Source organism: Pinus tabuliformis, chromosome 8, assembly GCF_031772625.1.
Source record: "Pinus tabuliformis cultivar Carrire ecotype Pingquan chromosome 8, CPIR1, whole genome shotgun sequence".
NCBI lineage: Eukaryota > Viridiplantae > Streptophyta > Pinopsida > Pinales > Pinaceae > Pinus > Pinus tabuliformis.
The window spans coordinates 86,066,130-86,089,554 of NC_142294.1; positions in this window are offsets into that span (position 1 = coordinate 86,066,130).

Sequence of the window (23,425 nt, forward strand, 5' to 3'; positions counted from 1 at the left end):
TCAAAGCCTCCTCTGAGGGTGCAGAAGTGCATGTTCTGAGGACAAGTTTTTGACAAATTTCTGGACCTTTCTCCAATGCAATGAGAAGGGTTGAAATACTACTATCTAATCCTAATAATAGTATTATTACAAAATTTAGGATACGGCTCTCAAATGGCTGCCCTTTTTCTAATTCAGTAAAACAAAAAGAAAAACAACTTTCTAAATTGAAATTACTTCCTAATTTGGTCCCTGAAATTGCAGTTATCAAGCATGGGCTTGAGAAGAGTCGGTTGACCGACTTCTGTGCTTAGTTGGGATGCAAAAACAGCGTCCATAAGAGCTGGCACTACTTTCTCGGCCGCGTTCATGATGCACCTTACCGTCATGCATTGGCTGTGAGGCTTAACTAAGTAAGTCCAGTAACTTTCCCAGTTTAACCTAGCCAATGCCTGAATTGTATTCCCGTTTGCCTGTGCTTTCTGCTTCCATTCTGCTCCCAGCTGTAACGCATTTGGTAAGTATCCCGGGGTGGACTCTGAAATCAAATTAGCTCTGTGCAAATTTTCATTTACACAATCGATAAGTATGGTCGCCTGTGTTGCCGCTGACTCTGCTGCCTGCTCCGCCTGTGTTATTTGCTCGTCCCATTTGTTGAAGAGCAAGTCTTTGTGATTTTCATTAATCTTAGGCGCCCCTGCTTTCTTCCCTTCCTCGTCATTTTGCCAAGCCAGATATTCTGTTACTCTTTTGTTGGCCTGGTCATAATCATTCCGTAGTTCCACTACCTGGCTGGTGATCTTGTCGCTCAGCTCACAAAAATGCCTCCACTGTGATATTCTACGTGCCATGTCTTCCTGTTGCTGTGACAGTTGGTCGTTCAAGCTGATGGATTCTGAAATAAATTCTGTTAGCTTGGGTTCATCCTTGTGCATTTCTTGCACCGTCTGCAGCTGTTTTTCTTTTTCTTCAATGCTTCTTTGGTGGCTCACCTGCATCTGGCGAAAGCTTTCTTGTAACTCTTCAAGCTGCTTGGAGGCTTCAGCGTTCTCATTGGCTTGTTGCAACTGTTGTTGCAGCAATTGTATTTGGCTTTTGCGCTCTTTTAGAAGTTGCTGAACTTCGGAAGCCTTGTCGATGGTCGCAGAAGCATATGCTCCTGCAATCTGAGACAACTTGGTGAGGTTTTCGGTTGGATTGCTATTCGGATCTTTCCACAAGACATCTAGGTGTTCAGCATCTTGAGCTAGCGCATCCGCAAGCTTTCTTTTCTTTCTTTGTCTTCTTACAACTGCCTTGTGTTGTGGGCTGTAGAATACGTCTAGTGGAGGGATCTCTTCTACGCTAAGTAGAAGTTCTGAGGATGGAGCGATAGGAAGATGCTCCATCTCTGTGGTACTACTGACTATGGTTGAGAGGACCTCTTGCGCCACCTGCGTGTTGTCCACGGGTGTTTTCGGGACCTGACCTTCAAGATTAATCAGTTCATTGAAGGTCTCCCATTCTTTATCTAATTCTACTGTAACAAGAGGTGCTTCGGTGACGGGGGGAGGAACTTCTTTTAGTGGCGGGGCGGTAACTTGCTGCTGAGCCATTGAGCTTGACTGAGCTGTGTCCTTGATTGTTTCTTCGTTTATTTCTTCTTTGCGGACAGACTCTTCAAGATATGGAGATATTTCTTGCACGGCGCTGGAATCAGATTTGGAGGCACTGGAGTGTTCACTGAGGCTGACGCTTGGAGTCGGCTCTCTGGCAGCTATCCGCAGTGTTTCCAGTGGAATATTAGCCAGTCTTCTTTCTCTATATAACCTGAATTTTCGGAGTTCGTCCGGGGACAGCCTCGACTGAGCTTCTCGCAAAACTTCTTTGAGCGAGTTCTTGCCCTGAATGAGATCGTCAAACGGATCTTTTTGCCCGAAGAACACACTTATCCTGACGTTAGTTGTGAATTCCTGGGCCACCTTATTTGGGTCAAATGGACTTGGTGAGAATTTAAATAGTTGGAGACATGTCACGTTCTCCACCTCGCCAAAAGCGTGTCCTACATCAAATAAAGAGAAGGCCCCACATGTGACTGGGAATTGAGGCCAAATGGCCTTCTTTTTGTTCTTCAGGTCCTTAGTTAAACTGCCTTCAGAACAAGTCTGATATGCGATCTCTCGGGCTAACAATTTATCTGGGATGTACAAGGGTAGGACATGTGGGGGTACTGTGCTTCCAAAAACTCGGATGTATGTAAACCATTCTTCCCCAAACCATCTTGCGATGTGGGTGATATCAATCTATGCCTTGGGAGAGAACCTTGGGGTGTCTTTATCATATATTATCTTATGTATGGGCAACATAAGTCCATGACAAATCTGGTAAAAATGGGGGGCGAATTGGGAATCCCACAAGATTTTATGATAGACGTGAATAGGCAATGGGTCCTGGGTAGTCCATTGCCAACCCATAGTAGGGAATTTCGACACAAGACAAACAAAATCCATTATATAGGCAGATAAATAAAAAGGCGGATAGACCCTTTGGGAGTAGGATCTCTTAGAACGGTAGTGGAGGACTGCCATGTATAGAGTGTCAGAAAGGATTTTGGCCCAATCGACTATCTCAGAGCTAGTCGCGGCATCAATCAGCGGTAGCCATTCAGGTGAAAACATATTGATATCTGGCTTGCCGAATATTCTACATAGCATGGCTGCAGCAAAGCAATATGGAGAAGTAAGAGAACCAGTGCTATACATACCGTTCTTATCTTTCCTTAATGGCTCATCTCTTCTTGACCACTCCTTAGTTGTGTCTGATAGGTCCGGATTTTCTGCTGCGAACTTCTCAACAAACTCTGCGTTGTAGGTCGCTTGTGGCTCAGGTAGATGATACATGAGTTTCAGGTCTTGAGCTGCAAACGATCCCACGGGCCCATGTCCCTGGACCTTGAACTGTCTATGGCGCAACTCTGCATCATCTAGTATCCATTTGATCATGTCTGTGTATGGCAGGATCTTTGGCCTCGCTGCTATCCTATGGAGAAAAGAACATGCTAGATCTTCCAAGGATGCCTCTGAAGAACGTGATGCACCCGCGACAGTAGCAGTTACCTTGATTATTCTCGGATTTTCTTCCTCCAATATCTTATACATGCCTTCCCAAGTTGAGATGCCTGCATCTTTATTGCATGCAGTATCTGTGTAGAGGGGCGCCATCTCTTTGGTCTTTTCCCTCGTCTCTGAGCTCTGAGCTTTGTTCTTCTTTCCCATCTTCGCTTAGCGTTTCTGTTCGGTTTTGCCTTCGCACTTTGCTCCTGCAGGTTACGAGCGAAAATGGAAAGATTGATCAGAAAGGTGATGGGAGAGTTTTAAATGCAAGAGATAGATTAGATATGCCACCTTACGTGAAACAAATCTGCATTAAGGCACACGTCTTTATGCCACTTAATAACTGACAACTAATTCATTACTAACATTAAAAGCGCATAATTTCCAAGTCATTTTATGGTAAGTGGATTTTCTTTGGGAGGCATGCGCGAAGGAGTCGTACTAAGGTGCTTTTATGACTTGCCAACGCATCCTTGCATGTCACGTGATCGCAAAGGTCAGTGATCGCAACATCGCAGATTGCCATATCGCAGATCGCAATGATTCAAATATTTGCTAACGTGCCTAGCCTTATTTCTGCGATATGCGATCGCGCGATCGCAACATCGCAGATCGGCGGACTTTGAAGCTCTTCTTTATGGATGCTAGTGTATTGCGATGCGATGCTGTTCATTAATACCGAGGCGATGTGCATATTGGTTTTTAGAGGTGAAACGAAGGCATCTCTTTGATTCTTTTTGTGAAGCCATCTTAGGATTTGCTTTTATGATCACAGGTCTAGGCTTAAGTCGTCTAAGGGCCTTTTTCTACGTTTTATGCTTGTAATTTCAAAAGAAGTCTTTGTTTTCTTTTTTCGGAAATTAACTAAGGGTCCCCTATTCAATCTATCATTATGACTGATATTAGGCTGAATTAGGGGGGGGTTGTTGCTGGCCACAACAATTGGCGATTCACTTGGGAGAACCAGTTATCTCTGCTCTTTTTCTATTGATGTTTTCGGATTATATATATATATATATATATATATATATATATATATATATATATATATATTTTTTTTTTTTGCAGGGAATACGAACTTTATTATAAAAAGATAACAACAAACAATACTTCAAAGCATCAATGATGTTTTGTTTTATCCCCATCTTATTTCAATTACTTGCATTCCCAGGTTGTTTTCCGAGTTTAGATCAGTTATTACTTGGCCTTGTTAAGACATAGAAATAAAGAGTTCTCTTATGTATCAACCCCTTTTTAAGAATGCCCTTTTGTCGCAGGTAGAGCCACTGCTGCCAGCAGGCGTCCATAGCCTCGACAGGGTTACCTATTATCCAGGAATGATCCTTTATCCAGCTTCGGGCTTTTTTTTTTAACAACTTTTTCAAAAGAAATATACCTTTGCTGATGCTTTTTCCTCTCTAAAGAACGATGTCTTGGTTTGGTGGCCAAATTATGACACAGTCATTCACTCGATTTATACTTTTGCTGAACAAGCTGGCTCGTGATGAGACCCCTTGTCTTTTGATCGCAACAATCTTGAGTCGTTGCCCTGTTTTGGTAGATAGTTTTGGCAAAGTCAGCAAGTTATAACATCTGTGATCATGATAAGTCGGCTCGTGATGAGACCTCTTATTCTTCGAGATATAGCATCTTTCTAGGTCATTTCTCTGAACGTTGCATTTTCCTTTAGCAGGGAGGAAGTCAAATTCTCTTTCCTTAAGAAAGTTCTGGACGACAATGATAGGGTTGCTTTTGATAATGGTTGCTTTTACAGAGAATCTTTATTCTAATACTGATACCTTTCATTGTGCTGATCTAAAAACAAATTCCTCACCGAGATAACTTTCTTTAAAAAATTTATGGGTTTAAACTTTAACATCATCTCTGGGTTAAAGATCTATTGATAATAAAGGTCAGACTCCCACAGGAATAGCTGTTCATAAGAGCCGAAATTCCAAAATCTTTAACAGAGACAAGGTTTCTTCAGTAACCGTCAAATACTGTTTAGCCAGAACAAACTTTATTTTGGATAGGCAATTGTTATCTAGGGTCATGTAGAGAATACAACTGACTTTGCCTATCTTTATTGGAAGCAAACTAATACCCTATCTAAATTACCACTACTCCTACTCTAATTATGTACAGGGAATAGCTAAGAAAAATGGTATTTCCAGTGGAACCAACGATTCATTATTATTCCTAGCCGTATGGGTTTCCCAAGCATCAGTAAAAAGAATTGAATTCCCCTTGGATAGAAATTGTCGGCTAGGAAATAGGAACCCATAAACTTAGTTGGCATCTTTTCTGATTTCGTTTTCTCATGATAGGTCTTTTCCAACTGAGTAACTATTGGATCACAAAAATTGGGATGAATCTCTTTTGTAAATCGGTGATCTTTCAATAGAAAGGATAACAAGCCGAATTGTGAAATAGGTTGTTTAATCCCGATGGCTTGTAACCCGTTGATTGTTAACTTTGAGTTTTTAGCGATTTCGTTTGAAATGAGAGTTTTTATATATAAATCGCCAGAATCTGATCTATCAAAGTTTTGAAAACCTAAAAATAAGTCAGATTTTGTACAAAATGAAAGTGAGTGAAAAAGAAATGATTGGGTATCTATATATACAGTGGTGTCGCACGTCTGGGAGTTACTTGAAACTCTGTGTTTTTCACAAGAACTGGCCGGGTTCTGCGAATCAGAAATTAAATCATGATTGCGATCAGGGATAGAGATCTCCTCTGGATATGAGTCGTAGATAGGAGCATCGTCTCGGACAGTAAAATTATTCAAATGAGATTTTGCTTTGAGATGAGGGTCAGACAGAACAGTTTCTGATCTAAGATGTTTCTTATAACCAGACCCTAGTTGAGTTACTTGCGATAATTCAATATCATCATAAATATCAAAGCAACTATCACGAAAGATTTTACAATTTTCCCTAGGTTCCTCTTTTTCATTATATGCTTTTAGACAAGGGAGATGGGGCAGCTCTTGCTTGATATGAATCGTAGACTGTGATATAGTGGTCTCTTTATTTTGGAAACCCAGTGATGTCTCGTTTGAATAGCCCTCTGTTGGAATAGACTTGATACTATGAGGGAGAAGATCGTCATTACTAAAAACATCGGGGTAAAGAGAAAAATGTGGATCTGGAACAATGTATTTAAAATCATCAAATAAATCTCGTTCATCAGATTCACAATAAGCATCGGGCTTTAGATCATACCTTTTTGCGTCGATACTTTTTGAAAGAGAAATAGTAGGTGGATCTAACCTTGGCACCAGGAGTTGTTGATTTGAAATGATGTTGTTTGACTTTATATTAAAGTCGTTTTCTGATGTCAGGGCACCTTCCCTTTCAGTACTCTCGCCTGCGTTTTCTGATGTTAGAGCATGCAAAACTCCTAGACTAAATTCTTTCTGATCAGTTACAGGAGGTAGGAAACACTCATCATAATCCGAAGATTCTTCATCTGTGAGTTCATCTTCAAGATCATATTGTAGACATTTAAGATGAAATCGTATATTGAAATCCCTTACGGGCTCGTCTTGTTTCCGCAGATGGTCAATTTCATCGTATACCTGGTCGTATTCATAGCAATCAAATTCCAAGATGAAAGCTCTAACGAGTTGGTCCCAGCTGTGGACTGATGGATTAATCAATGAGTAATGGAGGATTTAACTTAAGGTGGCCGCAGATACAATCCCCGAAGATATTTTAGCCTTACTGTTTCATTAAATGGCCATTTAGACCTGTCAATCCTTTAAATGCTCATTATGTCGTTTATTAGCCGAATGATTCATTTAAGTGTGGCTTTGATGTTTTGGCAGTTGAGCGTAAGTGAATCGCTATCGGGAGGAGAAAGACCTTTAATACTAAATAACCATAATATATCCCGGCTTAATCAATCTTTTTGAAATCTGCGCTTTAGCTTTATCGCAATCGGCGATCGGGGGAAAACTTAAGTTGTTATATTGGTTCCTTTCGGAATCCCCGATTGCCGATAGCGATATCACCAATTCGCATCGAGAGTTTTGAGCGAGGGCCTTAGATGCATGCATGGTACATCCCCGATCGCCGATAGCGATATCGCATTGGAGCGAAAAGGGGCCTTTTGCTATGATTGCTTATCTTCCCGATATCCGATAGCCTTTTGTGTATTATCGCATTGGGGAAAATCAATGGGTCTTTTAAGTCATGCACCGTTTGTCATTGAGATATGCGATCTTGCGATCACTTTATCGCAATAATAAAAGATTACTCATTCTTTATTATAAGACCGATTAATTGGTTTATGAAAAAGATTTTATAATGTTTTATTTCGTTTCGGACCTTTTTGAATAATGATAAGTTGATACCAATTTAAATGAAAAGGGATCCATTTCATATTATAGTTTTGAAAGTAAAATTTGTATGAAATGTGGGGGGGGTGTTGTAGAGCACAACAGGAGGTCAAAAAGAAATTGATGTATGCCAATCTTGAGATTTCTCAACTCAAGAAAAGGGCAAGCAAAAATGCAGTTGAAAAAGCCAATTTCAAAAGAGTAAAATCCAGTTGGGAAGATGGAAAAGTTCCAAGATATGAAGTAGTGGGCAGTCATGCTCAATATTTCACTTGGATTGTCCCTGCAATAAAGGAGGCAAGATATATTAGAAGGATCAATGGTAAATTAAGAACTAAAATCTGGATGATGAAAAGACAAATTGAAGATTTGAAGATTCAACTGAGTGAACTTGAAGGACTGCCTCAGCATAAATGAACCAGACAATAAGTGAAGAAGTTTTGACACAATTTTGATGTGAAACTTACCTTTTTGAAGATTGAAGATTGTTTTTGTATGGACAATGTCATTTTTGTATGGCCCATTAGCATATGGTGAAACCATTAAAAATCCAAAGAATGAAAAAAACTATGTGTTTTTGACTCACACAACGGTTTCGTAGCATGCTACGAAACTGCAAAAGGTGACATGTAATGCATAGCAGTTTCGTAGCGTTCTACGAAACTGCTGTAACTCCCAGTTTTGTTTTTGTGGATCAATATTGAAATGAAAGGGGGATTATTTTGAAAGTATGCTACTACAAAGACATAAGAAGACCACCTAAGAAGGTTTGAACCTTAAGCAAAGGCAAATTCAAGAAATGAAAGTCATATAGAAATCCCAAACCCTGTGCTACGAAAATAACAGTCATTTCGTAGCTCAGTTAGTTTGTCATGTTTCAGGCAGCATTCAAGAGGTTTTTGTCTTGGCATGAATACAGGAGTAGGATCTGTAGTTAATTCAATGCATCACATGTGATTAAAGGAGACAATATGACTAGCAGACTTCGAAGAGCCTCCTTGGAGACTAAAGCAGAAATACAGGGGCAGTTTCCTAACATCCAAGAACAGTCAAAGGACAAGCAATCAAAGGCTAACATGGAGTTTAAAGACATCACTTAAGCCAAATTTGAAGAGGAACAGTTGTCAAAGAACGAGTTTATTTCACAAGTCAAGGTTGTTGCTAACATAATAAGGAGTTACACTCCTAGCCGTATTAGGTCTCTAGGACTGTTAGTTAACAGCTAGTTGCAATTAATAGTTTCTTTAAGTATCAATAGGTGTTCGGTCAAGTAAAATTCAAATTCCCCTCATGCTAGATGAAGGAATCCAAGATTGTAATGAACTCTATATATGACAAGAGATGTAAGGCACCAAGGGTTGGAAATTTTGGAGAAAAAACTCATATTGTGTCATTGTGGAAGACTATGTTTTTATGTAATATAGATATTGGCTTTACTACTCAAGATTCAGAAGAGAGTTCAATGCTTGATTGTCTTATGGTTGTCCTCATTTCCTCATTTGCAGTGGTATGAATGTATGTTACTTAGAACTCATTGGCAATGCTCTAACTTCCTTCATGCATTTGTAGACTATGTTTCCTACATGTTCTTATGTGTTACTAATATATTGAACTCTTGATGCTCTAATTTCCATGTTAAGCTAATATTGTTGTCATACTAAACATTTTCTGACTCCATAAGCCTAATGGATGTTTATTGATTGTGTTCAACCATTCATACTGCTTTACTTGTTTCATAGATTTTGCCATCTAATCTTTTACTAAAATCTTTAACCTAGTGAGAGAGCCCTCTCAGGTTGGGGAGGCTAAGCCTTAGCCAAGAGTTGGTTTGAAACAGTTACTCAAGGTCTTCCTAGTCAGCAACCTATCAGGAGAAGGTTTTGTGATAACAATTGCAGAGGTTTAATATGCAGGATAGTAAATCGGTGAAGGTTCCTATTCTTGTAGGTGTAAAGTTATCTACTGAACAGTGTCCCAAGACACAAGAAGAGGAAGAGGACATGTCCTGTGTTCCATATGCAAGTGTAGTCGGTAGCTTGATGTATGCGATGGTCTGTACTGTACCAGACATTGCACACACAGTGGGAGTATTGAGCAGGTTTATGTCAAAACTAGGGAAGGAGCACTAGACAATAGTGAAGCGGGTTTTCAGGTATTTGCGTGGCACTAGTGATTATGGTTTTTGCTACCAAGGAAGACCAGGATTGGTCAGAGTGTTGGATATTCGTGGCTTTGTTGATGTAGACTGGGCTGGAAATTTGGATCAGAGAAGATCTACAAGTGGGTATGTGTTTAACTTATTTGGAGGTGTGGTCAGTTGGATGAGTAAGAAACAATCTATATTGGCACTATCAACTACAGAGGCAGAATACATGGCAGCCACTCATGCAAGCAAGGAAGCAGTGGGGTTAGTACAAGGAGCTATAAGGATAGACTGTTGTTATAGACATTTTTGTGCCTTACAACATTGTGCATGAAATGTCCATAATCAAAGGGATCCAAAGTCCCTAAAAGAGTTGTTCCTACCCCTAAAGGAACAAGGTCAACAAAAGACAGCTTCTCCCAGAAGTTATCCACCAAAAACAACTCAGAAATGGTCAAATCAGGATCAATTCAGTAGCTCCACTAGCTGCCTGCGTTGAAATGCAAAAGTTACACTGGCTAGGTGCACTGCAACGCATGTGGAAGCACTACCAGGGTGCGCTGAGCGGGAAATGACAAATGGCAAGTTCATTCAACGAGGTGGAAAGACCTTGGAAGCTTCCAAAATCTTCCTCAATGACACTTGCCTCAATGAATTCGACCAAGTGATGAGTAAGAGGTTCTCAACCTCCAAGTGGAAGCAAGAACTGACAGAGAGAAGCAACAAGTCAAAACATAAGCTGACTCATCCTCTCTGCTTACATCTATATATGGATCTCTCACCCAGAGGTTCAGGAGGCTGGAATTTTGTACTTTGCAGAGAATTGCTGTTGGTTTGAGATTGAGATTAGTACGTTGGGTGATTTATGTTGGGTATACGACCAAATTCCCACATTGACTAGAAGTGGGGAGGATCATGGGTATATAAGGATGGACAAATATCTCCATTGGTATGAGGCCTTTTGGGGTAAAGCCCAAAAACAAATCCATGAGGGCTTAGGCCCAAAGTGGACAATATCATACCATTGTGGAGATATGTGGTGTCCAGAGTCCTAACAAGTGGTATCAGAGCCATGCCCTGAAGTTAGCCAAGTGGATGAATCCTCAGAATGCTGAACGAAGGTGGTGGGCCTCGGTAATATCACGATGGGATCCGTGGATGAGCTCGGTTAGACAGGCGGTGTGCTCCGGATTCTTCATGGACGTGTCCTGGTCCCAACACGGTGAAGAGGAGTTGACCTGGGATAGAGCAAGCTCTCGAGGCAGGTGGTGCTTCCATGTAAGGCGTGTGCTTCCAACGCATTGGAGCGGAGAATCCTGGTTGGTAGAGAGTGGATGGATGGATAATCGTTTGAGGGGAGGCTTGATGGTCCTTTGTTCGAGGGGAGGATTGTTGGGTATACGACCAAAGTCCCACATTGACTAGAAGTGGGGAGGATCATGGGTATATAAGGATGGACAAATATCTCCATTGGTATGAGGCCTTTTGGGGTAAAGCCCAAAAACAAATCCATGAGGGCTTAGGCCCAAAGTGGACAATATCATACCATTGTGGAGATATGTGGTGTCCAGAGTCCTAACAATTTATGCTTTGTTGGAGGAGAGGAAGGGATTCCTTTGCTGGGAGGTAGATGCTGGATCGGGACTCACTTGGTTGTATCTCCTCTTGAACCTTGTTATCATATCAATAAAGCTAGTTGAGTTTCTCCTATATGCTTGTATTTCAATGATGTTTTGTCATATTTGCATATTTAGTTTATATCTGATCCTAAACTAGTTATGAATGTGAATCTATGTCTTTTGTGTAGTTTTCCTCTCTTGTGATCTTGCAGGAACTAGGTGAAGCTGGACCAGTGAAAGAGCAGGCAGTGGGAAGCGAACAAAAGAGAGAGTGATTGGATCGACAAACTAGCGGAAGACACCGGTTAGTTACATCCTTCTTTCTCTATTTACATCTCATAAAGAAGAATACTCAAATAGTTTTCCTTGTTTGTTGCTAAGGCACTATCACCTCTTAGAGTGGGATAGGGGCATTCCGAATTGGATACTTTTCCCAACAACAAATTGGCGACTCCGCTGGGGAAAAGATTGCCGAGTTTTAGCCTTCCAGCTCATTAAAGCGACTGGAAGTGCTATCCCTCCTCTAGATTTTAATATTTTTGGACTGGAGGGATTATTGCACAAAAAGATCGAGTGCTTGTTTTGTTCGGATCGTTAAAACTATCGAAAATCCATCCCTTCTGTATTGTTTTATACTTTTTCGGACTTAAGGGATTAGATGACGAAAAAGGAACTTTGGAGTTATCTTGACGTACCTTTTTAGACTCTCTAAAAATGAAAAGGGACCGAGTTATCTTTGTCGTTAGACTCGTTAAAAAACATTAATAGCGACAAACTTGTCTTTAGACGAGAACGAGTTTCACTATCGCTAGGCTCGTTAAAACATAGCGATGGGTTTGCCCGAAGGGAAAATTATAGAACAAGCATATGTTATCCTCCTCAAGCTTGACAAAAATAAAGAGGTACTGGTCAGAAATGACTGGGGGAAAAATTGGGAGAAGCTCAAAGAACTTTTATTGGTAGCAAGTCGCTCTTGAACATGACACTTCCACTCCGTGCCTGAGTCGGGTTGGGTTGTTTCATTCACCGGTCACATCACCATGGTCTTGCCATACCATCCACCTTTGGGGTAAATGCTACCAATCCATCACACAAGTGTCGCCGATATGTTCAAGAGAAGTCATCCAGAGAAGTCAACCGTGTCCCATCCACTACCATACATTATCCTTCATCCTTTCATGACCGCCACCCTGAACCATATATCATCAGATCGTTTTCACCTCCATCAAAATCATTTGCTCCATTCTGTGTCACTGATGTGGGATAAATTAAGTCCCTCCTTTGACGGATCGCTTCTTGTCGACATCAGTTCATTATCCAAGAAGTTGAACTAGGAACACCCCCTTCAGTACTTTGAAGCTTGCATGCCTCAATGGCAAGTTTCTCACTTCCGGCGACAGGTATACATCAACGAACTTCGACAGAAAGATTTTGCGTGGTGTTCGATGCCAAGCCCTTTATTCACACCACGTGAATTGTACTGCAGTACCTTGAGGGTCATTATCATTATCGGTGATTCCTCTCGCGCTTGTTAACAGTTTACATTATTGACTGGTAATCAAGTGATGTCTTTCCATGTTCGACTTCAGAACATTTCTCACATGGATCGACTTGTACTTAGAGTGAAGATCGAACGAGATTGAAGACCCCGGATCTAGTTTCATCCATCCGGGCTGTGATATATATTCAGGAAAAATAAAGACATTAACATGTACAGCATTGCAGTAGATAATCATCCTACCAAAAGGATGATGATTTCATCAAAATCATCAGTCTACCATCAGACGATTGTCTGTTCTATGTACAGAAAAATGAATTTATAAAGCTGAGCATGGGAATGCCCGCCTCAGCTAGATCATGAAAGCAGTATGAAAAATAATGTATTGTATTGTATCTTATTACAGGTCTCCTCCCAGCATTGGAAAAACTTCGGATCCTCCTAATAAAGCATTTCACTCGATAAACGGCCTCATACTTTAGGGGGCAACTGTTATAGACATTTTTGTGCCTTACAGCATTGAGCATGAAATGTCCATAATCCAAGGGATCCAAAGTCCCTAAAAGAGTTGTTCCTACCCCTAAAGGAACAAGGTCAACAAAAGATAGCTTCTCCCAGAAGTTCTCCACCAAAAACAACTCAGAAATGGTTAAATCAGGATCAATTCAGTAGCTCCACTAGCTGCCCGCGTTGAAATGCAAAAGTTACACTGGCTAGGTGCACTGCAACGCAGGTGGAAGCACTACCAGGGTGCGCTGAGCAGGAAATGACAAATGGCAAGTTCATTCAACGAGGTGGAAAGACCCTGGAAGCTTCCAGAATCTTCCTCAATGACACTTGCCTCAATGAATTCGACCAAGTGATGAGTAAGAGGTTCTCAACCTCCAAGTGGAAGCAAGAACTGATAGAGAGAAGCCACAAGTCAAAACATAAGCTGACTCATCCTCTCTGCTTACATCTATATATGGATCTCTCACCCAGAGGTTCAGGAGGCTGGAATTTTGTACTTTGCAGAGAATTTCTGTTGGTTTGAGATTGAGATTAGTACATTGGGTGATTTATGCTTTGTTGGAGGAGAGGAAGGGATTCCTTTGCTGGGAGGTAGATGCTAGATCGGGACTCACTTGGTTGTATCTCCTCTTGAAGCTTGTTATCATATCAATAAAGCTATTTGAGTTTCTCCTATATGCTTGTATTTCAATGATGTTTTGTCATATTTGCATATTTAGTTTATATCTGATCCTAAACTAGTTATGAATGTGAATCCATGTCTTTTGTGTAGTTTTCCTCTCTTGTGATCTTGCAGGAACTGGGTGAAGTTGGACCAGTGAAAGAGCAGGCAGCGGGAAGCGAACAAAAGAGAGAGTGATTGGATCGACAAACTAGCGGAAGACACCGGTTAGTTACATCCTTCTTTCTCTATTTACATCTCATAAAGAAGAATACTCAGATAGTTTTCCTTGTTTGTTGCTAAGGCACTATCACCTCTTAGAGTGGGATAGGGGCATTCCGAATTGGATACTTTTCCCAACAACAACTGTGACAGCCAAAGTGAAATTTTCTTGGCAAAGAAACTTGCATATCATTCAAGACAAAGCACATTGATGTTCAGTGTCACTTTGTGAGGGATATGATAGAAGACAAAAAGGTGTTGTTGGTAAAGGTGGACACTTTGAAGAATATTGCAGATGCATTGACAAAATCTATGAGCTCTGAGAAGTTCTCTTGGTGTAGAGAAACAATGGGCGTTGCAGGGTTGAATAAATGATTAAGCTCTCTTGTGGCCCCTTGTGGAAAGAAAACAACAAGTGGGAGAATGTTGGGTTGTGTTATATTCTTTCCACGACTAGCCCACGTAGTTAACCAGGGGGTTAGAAGGTGGGTGGAGCCCCCCCTTCATTGCGCTGATTGCTTAGCGGGGGGAGTCACAGGGGGTTTGAGAGGTGCAGGTAACCCCACTCTATGGGGTCCGGGGTAGCGCCCCGAAAAATTTTGGTTTTCGACCCTATGTTAGGTTCGACGAACATACCTATGGTTTTGTGCATGATTTCGCACATGGTTTTGGACGTGATGGTTTTCGGTCCATGGTATTGGATGCTTCAGCATGTATAAATATGTATTGTAACATTGAAAGGAATATAATGAATAATCAAGCTGGTAGTCCCGGTTTTGGGATCCAGTGGGAAAATATCTATGTATATGTGCTTTATGTGTTATGCTCTCACATTGTTTATTTTCTATGTTTTAGAATTCGTATGTAGGTAATTTCTGTATGGGGTTAAAACCTACAGCTAAGACTATGCTTCCCACAACTAGTCAGGTGGTCACACCACTTGTGTACGGCTTTACCCAATCATCATTTACTTCTCCTTGGAAAAGTTTGCCTTTTAACCTTACTAATTGCGTCGTGAATTTTACCATTTGCATCGCGCCACCATCTGTGATCCTTTTAGTAATACGTGGTCCAATCCAAGGCAGCAAATTGATCAACTCTCAGCAGTAGCCTCCAAATTTATCAATGTAATTGTGCGCATCCCATTTTATCAGCACAATCATTTTATCAAGAAAATCCCTTTTCATTCCTCCCTCTAGCTTCTTGACTTCATCTTCTGCCATGGGGATTTTCTCTCTCAAACAGACTTTTTCATTTAAGAGTTCTTGGAGCCTATGATTACCCTGTTGGATCTCTTCATTAGGTCCCAAGTGTTCTTCTTCTTCCAACTTCACGATCCCTTCTTTCAAGGCTCCACAATCTGTCGTATCCGCGGGCACAGATATGCATGGACTAGGCATGATATACTTCATCAGGATTTTAGTGTTCGCTTCATAAACCAATCTAGAAGGTGTCAATCCCATTAGTTTCTTGCATATCACCCTATACACACATAGGAATGCTGGTACGCGCAGGTCCTAATCACTTTTTTGCACATTACATACCTTATTCGACGCTCCGCACACTCGGTGAAAGGCTTCCACGTGGGCAACCGTCTGCACGCTCATTCTTTCCACACTCTGTCGTTCCATCTTGAGGAGTCATTCACACATTTCCCCCCCCAACACATGCTTATTTTCCATATTTCCCATCGTGAATTTCACGTGCATCCGCGCAAGTGGTTTACCATAGGTCTGTACCCATCTAGACATATGTGCACGCGAACCATCCTAGACATTGTATCTAGCTATCATCCCCCCCATATGCTTCCCAAAACATGTGTGTATCATCCTCCTACATGTGTGCCAGTCATCAATGTTTCCTTTGTGCGTACCCCACCACCTCGCGGGTGTAGCATGCAGTACCCAATTTAAGGCTTTGAATCATTGTTTTTCCGGCACCTCCCTTTCAAATTGGTCCAGGAAATCATCTACCTCTCCTAATCCATCGTAAGTATGTGAATTTCTCGTTTCCGTTGATACATAGTGCAACAGTATTGTCATCATATTACAGTTTAATGTGGTTACCTCGTGTAACCTATTCTGCCACCGCCCTATCTCCTCATCCGAATCTGAAGTACAGGAGCTTTAACACTCCCATGAAATTCATCCATATGTAGTGGGATTTACCCAGTCTTGCTGTCGCACGGTTAACTTGTATATGCAGTCCAAATCATCATCACTTTCTATAGGTTTTAACCCCATACAGAAATTACCTGCATACAAATTCTCAAACACAGAAAATAAACAATGCGAGAGAATAAAACATATAACACATATACACAGAGATTTTCCCGTGGATCCCAAAACCGGGACTACCAGTTTGATTTTTCATTATATTCCTTGCAATGTTACAATACATATTTATACATGCCGAAGCATCCAATACCATGGACTAAAAACCATCATGTCCAATACCATGGATCGAAAACCATCGCGTCCAAAACCATGTGCGAAAATCATGCACAAAACCATAGGTGGGTCCACCCAACCTAATATACGGTCCAAAACCAAAATTTTCTGGGGCGCTGCCCCGGACCCCATAGAGTGGGATTACGGGTACCCCTCAAACCCCCTAGTAACTACATGGGCTAGTCGTGGAAAGAATATAACACAACCCAACATTCTCCCACTTGTTGTTTTCTTTCCACAGGGGGCCACAAGAGAGCTTAGTCATTTATCCAGCCCTGCAATGCCCATTGTTTCTGTACACCAAGAGAACTTCTCAGAGCTCATAGATTTTGTCAATGCATCTGCAGTATTCTTCAAAGTGTCCACCTTTACAAGCAACACCTTTTTGTCTTCTATCATATCCCTCACAAAGTGATACTGAACATCAATGTGCTTTGTCTTTGAATGATATGCAGGGTTCTTTGCCAAGAAAATTGCACTTTGGCTATCACAATCTATCCTTATAGCTTTGTGTACTAACCCCATACTTGAACACAATATCTGCAACCAAACTATTTCCTTTCTTGCATGAGTGGGCCATGTATTCTACCTCTGTAGTTGATAGTGCCATTACAGTTTATTTCTTACTCATCCAACTGACTGCACGTCCAAATAGGTTAAACACATACCCACTTGTAGATCTTCTCTGATCCACATCTCCAGCCCAGTCTGCATCAACAAAACCATGAATATTAAACACTCTATCCAATCCTGGCCTTCCTTGGTAGCACAAACCATAATCACTAGTGCCACGCAAATACCTGAAAACTAGCTTCACTGTTGTCCAATGTTCCTTCCCTGGTTTTGACATAAACTTGCTCAATACTCCCATTTCATGTGCAATGTCTAGTCTAGTACAAACCATTTCATACATCAGGCTACCTAATGCACTTGCATATGAAACATGGTACATATCCTCTTCCTCTTCTTGTGTCTTGGGACACTCTTCAGCAGATAACTTTGCACCTACAGGAATAGGAACATTCACCAGTTTACTATCTTGCATATTAAACCTCTGTAGTATTGTCTCAACATACTTCCTCTGGTTTAACCAGAGCTTCCTCTTTGCCCGATATCTTTTAATTTCCATGCCCAAAATATAGTTTGCAACACCAAGATCTTTCATGTCAAATTTGGAGGACAAATGGGTCTTCAAATCCTGGATAATTTCTTTGTCATTTCCAACCAGCAACATACCATCCACATACAAGACCAGATAAATAATACGGTCACCAATTAATTTAAAATACACATAGTGATCTGCTTTGCTTCTGGTGAAGCCAAGTCCTTGTATAAATGTATCAAATTTTTGATACCACATCCTTGGTGACTGTTTTAACCCATACAGAGACTTATTTAACTTGCATACCAGTTCTTTCTTACCCTTCACCGCAAAGCCTTCAGGTTGCTTCATGTATATTTCCTCTTCCAGATCCACATGAAGAAATTTTTTCTTCACATCCAATAGAAGACAGATAAAAGTAATCTAATAGAAGTTACCTTGGAAACAGGAGAAAAAAATATCACCAAAATCAATTCCCGACACCTGGGAATAACCTTTTGCTACCAACCAAGATTTGTATTTCTCCGCTTTTCCTTCTACATTTGTCTTCTTTTGAACACCCATTTGCTGCCAATGGGTTTCCTTCCAGCCGGCAACTCCACCAGATCCCAAGACTCATTTTTGTGCAAAGATGCCATTTCATCAACCATGGCCTCTTTCCAGAGTTTTCGATCCTCTAAATCCACTGCTTCCTTCACAGTTCTGGGATCATCATCAGTAGCAGACAAAGAAAAATTTGAATAGAAAGAAGATGGACTATACCTTTCTGGTTGCCTTCTTTCTCGAACTGATCTTCTCACACCCAAAGTTTGTGGCTCTTCATCTTCTGATTCCTCCTCTGCTGTAGAGTCTGATTCTTCATCCTTTAGCTCAAACTCTATCTTCTCAGGTTCCTTTGGTTGGACTTCATGTTTAATAACATCTTTCACCTCTTTGAACACCACATCTCAGTTGTACACAACCTTCCTTGTTACTGGGTTCCAAAGCTTAAAACCTTTTAAACCATCCTTATACACAATAAAGATGCACCTTTCAGATTTACTATCCAATTTGGTTCATTTATCCTTTGGAACATGTACATATGCATCACATCCAAATACCCTCAGATGTGAAAGAGAGGGTTTCTTACCAATCCATAGCTCTTGTGGAGTCTTATCCTCCAATGCTGATGAAGGTAACTTATTGACCATGTAACATGTAGTATCCACCACCTCCGCCCAGAATTCCTGTCCTAACCCGGCACCACTGAGCATGCTTCTTGCCCTTTCCATCAATGTTTTTTATATGGATCAGTCTTCTGCCATGCTATACCACACTTCTTACATAATTCTTCAAATTCTTTACTGCAAAATTCTCCACCATTATCTGTCCTCAACACCTTTATCTTCTTCTCCGTCTAGTTTTCCACCAAAGCCTTGAATTATTTAAACCTATCAAGGACTTCAGATTTCTTCTTAAGGAAATATATCCATGTATTCCTTGAGAAGTCATCTATACATGATACATAGTACACAAAATTACCCAATGATGATTAGGTGCTCATGTCCTAAGTGTCGTAAAATGCTCAAAATTTAAAGTGCTTAGAACTGGTTCAAAGTTGAATGAATGGAAAGTGCTCGTCTTCCCGATTCCGGTGCCGCAAACGGTTCGAAAAACGGTCGCCGTATGAGGAAGTTATGGCAAAAAGAAGAATTTGTCCATAACATTAGAAATTTTAATTTTTCAAAAAAAAATTAAAAAAGGAATATTCCGCCAGGCACGAAATCCGAGGCAACCACCAAACATTAAATGTAACTGCAGTTAAGTTGGCGGAATCAGGTGCTCATGTCCTAAGTGTCGTAAAATGCTCAAAATTTAAAGTGCTTGGAACTAGTTCAAAGTTGAATGACTGGAAAGTGCTCGTCTTCCCGATTCCGGTGCCGCAAACGGTTCGAAAAACGGTCGCCGTATGAGGAAGTTATGGCAAAAAGAAGAATTTGTCCATAACATTAGAAATTTTATTTTTTCAAAAAAAAATTAAAAAAGGAATATTCCGCAGGGCACGAAATCCGAGGCAACCACCAAACATTATATGTAACTGCAGTTAAGTTGGCGGAATTTTGGCAGGAGCACCAAATTTGGCGGACCCACCATAATTGGCGGAGCTAACTGGAGTTAACTAAAGTTAGTTGGAGTTTTTCTAGGGGCAAACTGGAGAAACTTTAAATGACCATAACTTTGGCTAGGAAAGTCGGTTTTGGACGAATTTTTTTTTGATTTTGGGTATTTTTAACCTTCTGAAGCCATTGGTGCAGGTCTTAGAGCCATCTAAGGTCATTTGCAGAGGTTTTGGAGCCGTGAAAGTTCTAGGAGCCACTAGGGCCCAGTTTTGTGAAGATTGTATAGGGTTGCAGGTATCCATTGGACGTGATCCAATAGTCAATCCTGAAGGATTCAGATGTTCTGAATCCATTTTTACCATCTATTTTTCCTGTTGATGCTTCTATTCAGCTGTATTTTCAATTTGAGCATTTAATAAAAACAAGGACAAGCCCGGTTGGGAGCTTTGGACCCAGCAGACATAGCCCTGGAGGGTGTGAACTGCTTTATCAATTTCTTTTGCATTTGTGGTTGATTTATTTTGCAGATCAAATTCATTTTAATGTGTTAAACAGTAAAATGAAATAACTCTGCTATGCTTAAATGGGTCATGAACAGCTGAAAATTTCATGTGTTTTCTTTCTGTAAGACATGGAAATCTTTTAACATGTTTAATTCTGAATTGAATACCTTGCAAACAAATTTCAAGTAGTTTCAAATTTAGATCAAGTTGGTATCAGAGCTCAGGGTTTTGTGCAAAGATCTTCTAACTGTCTTGCAAAGTATTGATGCTTACTAGGTTGAAACTTAAAACAGGGGAAGGACAGTTGACTAGAGAACGAGAGAATCCTCAGTCAAGGAAGGCCAGAGAGCCATCACCTCCACCTTCAATTTCACCCTCAAGAGTCTCAGCAGAAGCTTCAAGGATGTCTGAACATGAAGGAGAAATTCCTACAGAGACAAATCTAAGAGAAGAAGAAAGAGTCTTCAGAAAGGCTTTCTTGGACCTCACTGAAATGGTGAGGATATTGTACCAAGAAAGAAATGAGAAATTGGCTGGAGAAGGGTCCAAACATCCACATGAAGGAGAGGGCTCTTCAGGAGGTAAGAAGGATGATGATCATTCCAAGAAAGGACATGGAGGAAATGGTGATCCACCACCCCCATCTTCACCTTCTTCCTCTTCATCTTCGTCTTCTTCTGTTCATAAGCATAGATCCTCTGGAAAAAGTCCTTTTTTGAAGCTTGATGTAAAATTCGAATTACCTATGTTTAATGGTGAAGTGAATGCAGAAAAGCTTGACAACTGGATTAGGCAGTTGGAAGTTTACTTGAGGATCAAAAATATGCATGATGATGCCATAAATATTCAGTTGGCTTCTTTGAGAATGGATGGAGCAGCACTGGTCTGGTGGGAGGCCAAGACTAAAGAGGAGATCAAGAAATTTGGTAAGGTTACCTTAACATGACCTAAATTTCTGTTAGCTATTAAAAAACAGTTTTATCCTCTTGCTCACATGTAGAAGGCCATTATGAATTGGCAAAATTTCAGACAACTTAAGGGTCAGAGTGTCCAAGACTACACCCAAGAATTCAGGAGAAGAGTTCTCTTGTTAGGGGTAGATTTACAGACCCAAGAAACCTTGCTGAAATACATCGTTGGCTTGCATAGCTACCTTAGATACACCATCTTGATGTTTAACCCTACTAGCCTAGACGAGGTTTGTGTCCAAGCTACCCATTTAGAGGCAAGGGGAAAAAACACATTTGAAGAGGGTAGAAACAAGCCCCCCAAGGGGAAAAACAAAGAGAAAACCTCCAAGGGAAAGAGAAAAAAGAATGCATCTGTCAAATAGGAGAGTGAGAAAGTGATCTGTAAACACTGTTCTAAACCAGGCCATGAGGAGAAAAACTGTTGGAAATTATATCCTGAAAAAAGACCTCAATTTAACAAATCCAAAGGGAAACAGAAAACTGCTGCTACTACATCTACACCACAAGATTTAGGGGAAGATTCAGGTGATGAAACCAAAATTATAGCCATGGGTTTGAAAAACTTGAAGGAAAAAGAAATTGAAACTCAAGCCAGCACTAGTACCTCAAACTGCCATGTACAAGCTCCTAATGAGGAAGAAAGAATTGAACTGTTTCATGTGAGGGTGATTTCAAAACATACTAAAATTGACACACTTTTTCATAGTGGGTCACAAGCAAACCTTATATCAGAGGACTTGGTCAAGCAGCTTAAACTTGAGACAGTTCCACACCCGAAGCCATATCCACTTGGATGGATTTGCAAGGATGCAAATTTACAAGTTTCAAGAAATTCCACATTGCGCTTTGCAATTACTGCACATTTTATTGACACAGTTGAACTTGATGTGGTACCTTTTGATATAGCAGGAATTGTTTTGGGAAGTCCTTACTTGTTTGACAGGAAAGCTATCTTTCATCGCCATGAAAGCAAATATCATCTGTTCAAAGATGGAAAGGAGTTCATTGTTAGAGCTCATCACAAGAAGACAAATATAGCGATGGTGAATGCAGGACGGGTAAAAAGGCTGGTCAATTCAAGTAAGAATTTTGTTCTTCTTATGATTAAGCCCAAGGTTGATGTGAATCATGAGTCATTTGACAATTGTGATCCAAAACTTAAATCAGATCTGTATGATGTAGTTGATGCATATCATAAGATGTTTCAGGAGCCAACAGGTTTACCTCCTAAGAGGGAGATTCAACATGAAATCCATTTGCATCCAGATTGTCCTCTTCCAAACATAGGCATGTACCGCATGTCTATTATGGAGAATGATGAAATAAAGAAGCAAATCAAGGACTTGTTGGACAAGGGTTTCATAAGGCCAAGTACTTTGCCATGTGGGTCACTGATTGTATTGATTCCAAAGAAAGATGGCACTTGGCTTATGTGTGTTGATTTCAGGGCCTTGAACAAGATAACGGTAAAGAATCGTTACCCACTCCCAAGGATAGATGATTTGCTAGACCAGCTGAAAGATGCTCGATATTTCACTAAGCTAGACTTGTGCAGTGGATATCATCAAGTAAGAATTGAAGAAAGTGACATTTGGAAGACAGCCTTTAAAACCAAACAAGGACTCTTTGAGTGGCTTGTGATGCCGTTTGGTTTGTGCAATGCACCTACAACTTTCATGCGGGTAATGGATGATGTCTTGCGTCCTTTTCTTGATGATTTCGTTATTGTCTACTTAGATGACATCTTAATTTTCAGCAAGTCTAGAGAAGATCATGTCATGCATGTTAGGAAAGTACTTGATGTTTTGAAGAAGAATCAGTTATTTCTTAAAATGTCAAAGTGTGAATTTGGAAAGACTTCTTTGGTTTATTTGGGACACATAGTAGGAGGAGGTGCTTTGAGAATTGATCCTGCTAAGATTGAGGCTATTGTGAAGTGGCCTACTCCCAAATCCATAACAGAGGTAAGAAGTTTTTTGGGTGCAGCTCAATATTGGAGGAAGTTTATCTCTAACTTCTCTTCTATAGCAGCTCCTATGCATGCAGTGACAAGTGTGAAGCATGCTTTCCAATGGGGAGGCAAGTAGCAAAAAGCTTTCGAATCTTTGAAAGAGAAGATTAGTTTAGCTCCATTCCTTGCATTACCAGATTTGAGACAGCCATTTGAGATACAAATTGATGCTAGTGATTATGCTATGGGTGCAGTTCTTCTACAGCATGGTAAGCCTATT